The sequence below is a fragment of the Chrysochloris asiatica genome, unplaced genomic scaffold (assembly GCF_000296735.1).
Source record: "Chrysochloris asiatica unplaced genomic scaffold, ChrAsi1.0 scaffold00032, whole genome shotgun sequence".
Taxonomy (NCBI): Eukaryota; Metazoa; Chordata; class Mammalia; order Afrosoricida; family Chrysochloridae; genus Chrysochloris; species Chrysochloris asiatica.
The window spans coordinates 16,421,028-16,430,140 of NW_006408550.1; the positions used below are offsets into that span (position 1 = coordinate 16,421,028).

At 37.4% G+C, this 9,113-nt stretch overlaps 1 pseudogene; it reads right to left on the reverse strand.

Moving 5' to 3' along the window:
• Positions 1 to 2,532: 2,532 nt before the first annotated feature.
• Positions 2,533 to 3,151, reverse strand: LOC102826849 (annotated as a pseudogene).
• Positions 3,152 to 9,113: the final 5,962 nt, after the last annotated feature.

Below are 9,113 nucleotides of genomic sequence, written 5' to 3' on the forward strand. Positions count from 1 at the left end.
TGTTAAGTGAGGTCAAATTGGATCTAAACCATAACGACCCTGTGTAGGGTTTCCAAGGAGCAGTTGGTGAGCTTGAACAGCCGACCTTGTAGTTCAAACTGACTTTGAAGTGTAACACATTAACCCACAGTGCCACAACAACCACTCCACTCCAGTATAATTGTTGTTGTTGCTAAGTGCCGTTGAGTCATTTCTGACCCATAGCGACCCTATATATGGTTTCTGAGGATCAGCTGGTGATCTTGAACTGCCAACCTTGCTGTTCAAATGGCTTTGCAGTCTGGCGCATTAACCCACAGCACCACACCAGGACTCCCCCCAGTGCAAGAGTGTTTGTGTGTGTGTTGAGCATGAAAGGGTTGATGTAACAATGTTTAATTGCATATTAGGAAATCAAGAGAGAATGATTAAAGTTGATAAATCCAGCAAAGATTGATTTATAGTTTCTTCTTTAGGAATAATCAAGTAAACACAAAAGGAGACCAGAGTTAAAGTCAAACTCTAGGGAAATTGATTTGTAAATGGATAAGTGATACTGAGGAGACCTGGGGGCACAGTGCAATAGTTATGCACTCTTCTGTTAAGTGAAAGGTCAGTGGTTCAAACCCACCAGCCACACTGTAGGAGAAAGTTGTGGCAGTATGCTCCCATAAAGATTACAGTCTTGAAAACCCTATCAGAAAGTTCAACTCCCTCTTACTGGGTTATTATGAGTGGAAATCGACCTCACAGCAATGGGTGCTTCTTTTCTTTTTAAGCTTTTATTGGGAATTGAGTGATAGTTTACATGGGAGAACATCAGTTTTGTACTTGTCCAATCATAATTTGTTTCATTGTAATGTTTACACTCCCCTGCATGCATCGTCATTTAACAGTATTTGCTTCTATTTGCTCTGTTGTCTTGTGTGTGTGTGTGTGTTTGTGTGTTTTATGTACTCAAAAACACGCAGGAATATATAATCATTAAACAACCAAAGGGCACATTCTACAAGCCCTGGCTGCCAGTACACAGCCTTTCTCTTTCCATGAGTCTAGAGTCTTCAGATGCTCTATTTCTCCATGTCCTCATCTCTGGTATCACTGTTTCTCTGGTTAGGGTCCCACATTTTGCTCATGCTCTTCTCCCTCAATGGTCCTTGGGTCCTTTGTTCCTGGACTGTAAGAATAACTATTCTCCTCTTTATGTTAACAAAACATCTACCTTTACAGTTGCCATGAACTTTCAACCCCGGTGGTATTTGGGTCACATATGCATTTTTTAAAATGTTTTATTGTGAATTATGTGATAGTTTACATGGGAGAACATTAGCTTTACATTCATTCTATTGTATATCATTTCATTGCCATTGTTACAATCCCCTCTATACATCACCAACCAACTAAAGGGTATACCCTGTAAGCCTGCCACCCGATCATCAGCACACAGCCCCTTTCCTTCTCTGGTTTAGAGTCCCCGGCCACTCCATCTCTCCACGTTGTCATCTCTGCCTCCATTTCTGACATCACTGCTTCTCTGGGTAGGTGCTCACACTCCGCTCTTCTCCCTTGATGATTCTAGGGACCTCTGCTTCTAGACTGCAAAGTCAGTCACCACCCCCACCCCCTTTTGTTACTAAATGTCCACTTTTACATTTCCAACACTCGTAGTCAGTCCTGATAACAATTATTCACCACTGTACCACCAGGGACCTATCCCCATCTCCTTTCATTAGCCCCACCCAGACAGATTGGATACTACTCAGTGGGGATTCTACCTTCCTCCGTACTCTCTGGATCTAGGCTCCCTCTTGAAAGCTTGTAAGCCAGTCACTTCTTGACTTTGTCACATTCCCCCCCACCACCACCACCACCATTTTGTTTAGCCAATGTCCAAGTTGCCCACCCCTGTCTACTCTGTGTACCAAGGGGGTGGGAATGATCCTTGTTGTAAAAATTTGTTCCCTCTTTTGACCTACTACATCCATAGGTGTAGGTCAAGTTCATCAAATTGTATCAGATTACTCTTTTTTTCCTCTTCTTTCTTCTTCTAGTTGAGCTCTGATCATCCAATCATTGAAGCCAGGTCAAGTGGGTATTATCTACAAGTGTGGGTGTTCTTATGCATATGCCCTCTCTTCTTATAAGCTGGACACTTCACTCTCCACTCTAGTCCTCTGTGGCTATGTCACTGACTCTGGCACAAGAGTCTCCAGGTCTTGCCAAACTGCTGACCGACCAGGTCTCCACCCGGGTTTGCAAGAGTCCATTGAATGTTGTAGGGCTTAGCTTGCTGTTTTTCCCTCACTTCCCCTTATCGGTGATGAACATACCGGTGTGGCTTTGTGGGTTACTGCGCCAGACTGCAAAGCTGTTTAAACCAGCTACTCCTCTGAAACCCTATACAGGGTTTCTTCACAACAACAACACACTTTATTTAAATTAATAAAATGATGCATGTACTTACAGGCAAATAGCATTTCAAAACATTTAACTGGGTGATATAAAAAACAACATAGTCACAAACACCTGGATTCTGCAATACTATTCAACATTTCAGTCTACATAGCCAAAGCCTTCTGGGACTCCAAAATTTTTATCAATTTTATTTTCTTCCATTACAAATTTTCTTTTGGTTCAAGACTTTATTGAAAATATGTTATCAGTCCATCAGTTCACAGCATCTTTGGCTACTATATTTGCTTGACGTATTTCTTCCACAACTTGTGGGTCACATTTTTATCTTTTTCTACTTTCTCCTTTTAACTGTTCCCATTGTTACCAATGTGAAGAAAGCTCATTTGCAAGCATGGTTTGTTTTTTCTTCTCATGTCGGCCAGTTTTATCTTTCTCAATGATTTTCTGTAGGTTGGCATGCTTTTGGCTTCCCTTGACAGCTGAGATCCCAGGACCTCCAGCTTACGATTCCTTGCATGATACCTTTACTTGGAAAAGCCCAATAATAATTAGGTGCTCCAATCCTCTTGCAGTTAACCATAGCATCATCCACTAAGCTTAGAAGGACTTCTTTTACAGACATAACAGTAATGCCTTTTTCTTTGGGAGCAATCTTCTCCATGTCTTTTAGTGGAAATGCATTTTTCATCTCAAAAAATATTTCCATCATACGATTTCTCTTTTCTTCTGCAATGTCCTTTTTTCTTCAACGTGACATGGAAGGCAAATCTTCCAGCAGCCAGGCGGGGTGGAGAAAATGCAGTATTATCTTTTAAAAAAGATTAAGTTTGTCCAATGATTTTTCACAAATCAGTTCTATATTTTAGATCTGGGTATGGATTTTTTTAAATCAATTTGAATGACTATGGAGTTTATCTCTTTCTCATGTGAAAATCCTGAAAGTTTACCTTTCCAGTTGTTTCCTTCTGGCTTCTGATCAAAATCTCTTGTAACACTGTTATGTAAGTAATATTTGCATTAATATAAGTAATATTCTGATAAAGTAGAGGGTCTGAGAAAAAAATGAAGACCCACAACTTGATGGACTGCACTGTGACAGCAGCAATGGGCTCAGGTGTAGCAATGAGTGTGAGATTGACTCAGGACTGGACAGTGTTTCGTTTTGTTGTGCAAAGGGTCACTATGAGTCAGTACCAATTCTATGGCATGGAACAACAACAACAACAATGTAGACTTTACTTTTCTTTTTTTTTTTTTTTTTTTTCATTGATCCAGTTTTGCTATGCCTTTGCCTTATTTGAAGCCAGGCAGCATCATTAAATAATTATTTAAGTGTTTGTCAATCAACTCCATGCAAGACATTTCATCAGGCATGAGAATATAGGTGAAAAACATAGATAGGGTCCACCTCATAGAAAATACAACCAAGTAGGGAAAAAGTTACCAAACAAATTCATTCTTCATTATTTAATTACATTCAGAATATATCCCATAAACACAGAAAATGACCTAACAAGGAGAACTGAACATGTTTGTGAGTCCAAGAATCCTGAAAGGAAATCAAATTTGAAGAAAAATCTTAAGGATCAATAAGAATTATTTGGTTGAATGTGTTGAGCAACCATTCCAGAGAGAGACAGTCACACATAAAAGACCCTGATATAAAGAGAACTGTAATACTTCCAAAACTTTCTTTCTGATGATTTCATCTTGAAAAATAAACTATTATATAAGAAATATTCTGTATCATGTCAAATAATTCCTATTTAAAGAAGATTCATGCAGAATTACTGGTTTAGATTTGGCATCATGTTACTTAGAATATGAAGTGATTTTGAGATAGCTTCATACAGATTGGCTTGAGGAACTAAAAAAGATATTTAATTTCCAAGAACTAATAGATTTTGTCATTCTAAATAAATTAAAACTTTATGCAAATAATTAATTTCTCACTTCTTGGAATGTATCTAAGAAGGGCATAAGCTCATGAGAATGAAGCTCTGTATTTTACCTAATGAGAAACTTGACTCAGTTTGAGATTTGTTCTGCTCTACTGGAGGCCTGGTACTGCAGTGGGTTAAGCATTGGGTTGCTAACTAATAGGTCAGTGGTTCAAACCTACTAGCCACTCTATGGGAGTAAGGTGAGGCCCTTAACTTCTGTAAAAATTACATCTTTTGAAACCCTAGGGAGAAGTTCTACTGTGTCCTATAAGACTGTTATGAGTCAGAATCAGTTCTATGGCAGTCAGTTTGTTTAATCATGGTTTTATTGCTTAGAAATTGCAGATTTCATTAACGTCAGAGCGGAGGGCTGATGCAGTCTGTGCTTTTGACTAGAGATGGATGAAATTGCATCCAGGACACGGAGGAGAGGTGTACTGGCATGGTGTGTGCATTACTTGCTGAGATGATGTTTGAGACCCAAGTGAAAATCTATTACTACCACCATACCCCCCCAAAAAATCAGTGGCAAGTGAATGTAATTTAAAATGAGATTCCAAGATATTCAAATAATAGTCCAATAAAAGGCATTAATAGCAGACTTTAACATCAATATATTAGAGCAATATCTTATTAAAGAGATAAACCCCAGACTCTAAGTTTGTTCTGTCGTGATACAGGGAATACAATGTTGCTTGTTTCTGTTTTCTTAAGAGGTTTGTTGAACTTGGATAATGTAAGTTGTAATTAAAAAGAAGGCTTGGTGGTTCTGACAGATAAATACGGGACTTGAAGATCGGCACAAGCCACTCTGTAGGAGAAAGATGAATTGCTCATAATGATTTATAGTTGCAGAAACCCTATATAGTTTTATTATCAGCTGGAATCTCTCGATGGCAGTAACGTTATGTTTTAATTACTCTACTCCAAAAATATCTGGAATATCTGGCAATAATATAACATAAACAAATATACACTTATTCATTATTAATTTATGAATTGTTTATTAAATATTATTGTGGGATTGACATTCTTTGGGGCAAGGAGATACAATAAGAACAGACATGAATATAGGAACTGCTCTAATGAAGCTTATGTACAAGTGCACATGAAATCAAATAAGCTTAAAAACATAGGTCCTAAATGAAACCAGTAGTGATATATAGTGTGAAGAAAACATAAATTGGGATAAAAGAAAAGAGACCCATGGGGGCTACAGGTTTAGATAGGGTGATTAGGAGGTGACATTTGAACATCAATTTGAATTAAGTTTAGGAGCCTACTGTGCAAAACACCTGGGGAAGAAATACTTCAGGTGTGGGAACCATTAAGAACAATGACCTTGAAATGGAGTCCTGCTTGGCAAGTTTGATAAAAAATAAGGAAACCACTGTTTTCAGAGTTTGGGAAAGATGTGACAGGACTTGACATTAGAGATATTGTTATTGTTGTTGTTAAGTGCTGTCACATTGGTTCTGACCCATAGCAACCCTGTCTAGGGTTGCTGAGGAGTGGCTGGTGTGTTTGAACCACTCATCTTACAGTTCAAACTGTCCTTGAGGTCCAGCGCATTACCCCACAATGCCACACCAGGACTCCATTAGAGAAGTAACCAGTGCCAAAACATAGGGCTATTTGGACAAAATAAATGGTTTGGACTTCATTCACAATATGATAAAGTCTTCAGAATGTTTTGGGTAGAAGAATGAGTTGACCTGAATCAAAAACTAGTCATTCTGCATACTCTCCAAAGAATATATTCTAAAGGAATAAGATCTATACAGGAAGGCCAACTAGGAGAAGATTATAGTATTTTCATGTAAGAGATGACAAGGGATCGGATGGTTATTGGTGGTGGTGCTGATATGACATGGAGTCGGTTCCCTGACTCATAGCAGCCCTGTATAGGGTTTCTGAGCCTGTAACTCTTTACAGGAACAGAAAGACTAATCTTTCTCTTGCAGAACTGCTGGTAGTTTTGACTTGCTGGCATTGAGATTAGTAGCCTGACTCAAAACCACTAGGCTATCAGAGCTCCCTAGATGGTTATTAGTCAAGATATTTAAAAGTGATGAAATGCTTGATAATAGTGATGGTTGAACAACACGTGAACATTATTAAAGTCACTGAATTGTACATATAAAGATTGTTGAAACAGCAGCAGTATCGTTACATATATATTTACCATGGTTGTTGTTGTTATATGCCATCGAGTCGGTTCTGACCCATAGCGACCCTGTATAGGGTCTCTGAGGAGCTGCAGGTGAGCTTGAACTGCTGACCTTGCCGTTCAAATGGCTTTGCAGTCTGGCACATTAACCCATACATACAAACAAAAAGTGGTGAATTTCTGGATGTATTTTGAAGGTAAAATTGAAAGAATTTACAACAAAATGGATTTCTAAGCTTTTATCAGAGCAAGAAGAATGAGTGTGCTACTTACTAGATGAAAAGACTGTAGCAAAACTAAGTCGGGTATTGGAAAATCACGAGTCATATTTTGAACACACAGTTGATATACCTATTAAATATTTCATTTGAGGTTGTGAATGCACAATAGCAAATTGCACATTCAACTCTTGAGGACTAAGATAAACATTCCAAAACTTTAAAGGGTCAAGATATAAATTTCAGAATTGTCAATATAATTAAAGCCATGGGATTAAATGGTATTACCCTGGAAGTGAACAGGATAAAGAAGAAAAGCTCAAGAACCAAGATTTCCGACACTACAGTAATCAGAAATAAGATAAGAAGGAGTATTAACCAAAGGAGACAGAAGAGACAGTTTGTGAGGCAGAGGAAAATTAGTCTCCTGAAGGCATGGTTGTTGATATTGATGATCTCATGTTTGTAGAAGGTGTGACTTTTCCTCCAAATACTCATTGCATATATTAGTTTTATGCTGTTTAAAAAAAAATTTTTTTTAAAGAAACAAAATAAAACAACAAAAATGATAGCACTGGTCAATGAATATGTTGTGCTGGTAAAAGACATATAACTTAAATGTTATTTGATGTAGACAGTAAGCCTGTGACAGTTTCTATTATTTCTTGCCAAAACATTCTGCAATTACTATTTTACATTTGCTTCGTAAAACTCAGCATCATCTTCTGTCATCTCTGCACCAGCTGTTCTGATTGTGAAACTTCAAATAGTTTCTCTAATCACCAGTCTTCCATGACTGTGTTTTAAGTTCTGAAAACAACCTGGGATAAATTTAGAAATCAAGAACAAAGCACATTATGAGACTCTAGATTTCACAGCTTGTGCCTTTTAATGGCATCTGTCATTGTGCCTTTGAAAAGCTATTTATCACCACAATTCCCTACTGTACTGTTTTGAATTGGTGGCCTTTTTATCTTCTTCACCCAAACACTTCATGTAAGCAAGATCACTAAGATGAAAATAGGACTATCATATTTGATATAAAGACCTACTTTGGTGTGCTTTGAAGAAACTTAAAGTGTATCTAGCAACATAAATCTGGACAAAATTAAATGTAAAATTTCACCAGTGTTTTAAAATCCATTTCTCTAATCCTAGTAACTAGGCTCAGGACATGTGAGATATACACTCAGTCTCACCCAAGCGTGGATGGGCATTTGCTGCACATTAGAGTTAACATTCACAGATTACCTACCCTATGACATTGTTTGGAGTCCTGGTGTGGTGATGTTGGATAAACACTGGAAGGCTAACCAGGAAGTTGGCAGTTCAAACCCACTAGACACTCCTTGGAAATCCTATACAGTGCTGCTATGAGTCAGAACTGACTCAAAGGCACTGAACAACAACAACAACATGGCATTGGTCTTGTTCATCACCCTATATTGGCTAAAATGACCTCCTTTGAGAAATGAGAAATTTCAATCACAGCAATTCAAGTTCACTTTTGGTTCTACAAGTTAACACATCTGCGTAGTAAGGTAACCTTCCCAAATATAGATTCCCCAACAAAATGGCAGCATAAATCAATAAGAAAAATGACAAGCTGTATCTTTAGCTTGAATGATTTAGTAAAATTCGTTACAAAGACAGATTTTGAAAATTAATAGCACACAATGAGGTAGAATAACTTTTAAATTTTAGTAGTTGCACAAAGGAATTTTGAAAAAGAACCCATCGTTTATTCATATTTCAAGATTATAAGTATTTTAAGATATTTTGGGGGTCAAATGTCAGGTTTTGTCCTCCTACCTAAATTAATTTATAATATAAGGCTTCTTCTCCTTTGTCTTTCAGCATCTCCTTAGTGCCCTTTTCCAAAGAGTGTCAAAGTTTGACAATAGCAGATTGTAAACACAGCTCATTTCACCAGCATGACGATGTCATTGAACACAGTTCTATCTTGTCTACAGACAGTGAGACTTTTGATCAGGGACTTACCACCTCTATCTCTACATAATACACTCCTACAGACTCATCTGAAGTGAATAAGAGAATTCTGTGATATGCTACATGTCTTGCTATTTAACATTTCCATTTATTGTTCAGTTTGGAAAACTCTATAGAGCGTGATTTAAATTATGAATACATCTTATACCCATTCATATAAATACAATTTGAGGTTTTTTTTTTTTTAAATCTGTAGACAGTTACCCATCTGTCGAAAATCAAGATATAATTTCATAGGGGAACATTTAGTATAGGACACGGTGTAACAATGCCAGAATGTGTTAATTTGTCATCATAGTGTTTTGGATCATATTTTTTATCTTATCTTATTTTCTGAGTGATGATGATTGATGAGTCAGGAGAGTAAATTAGAAGACT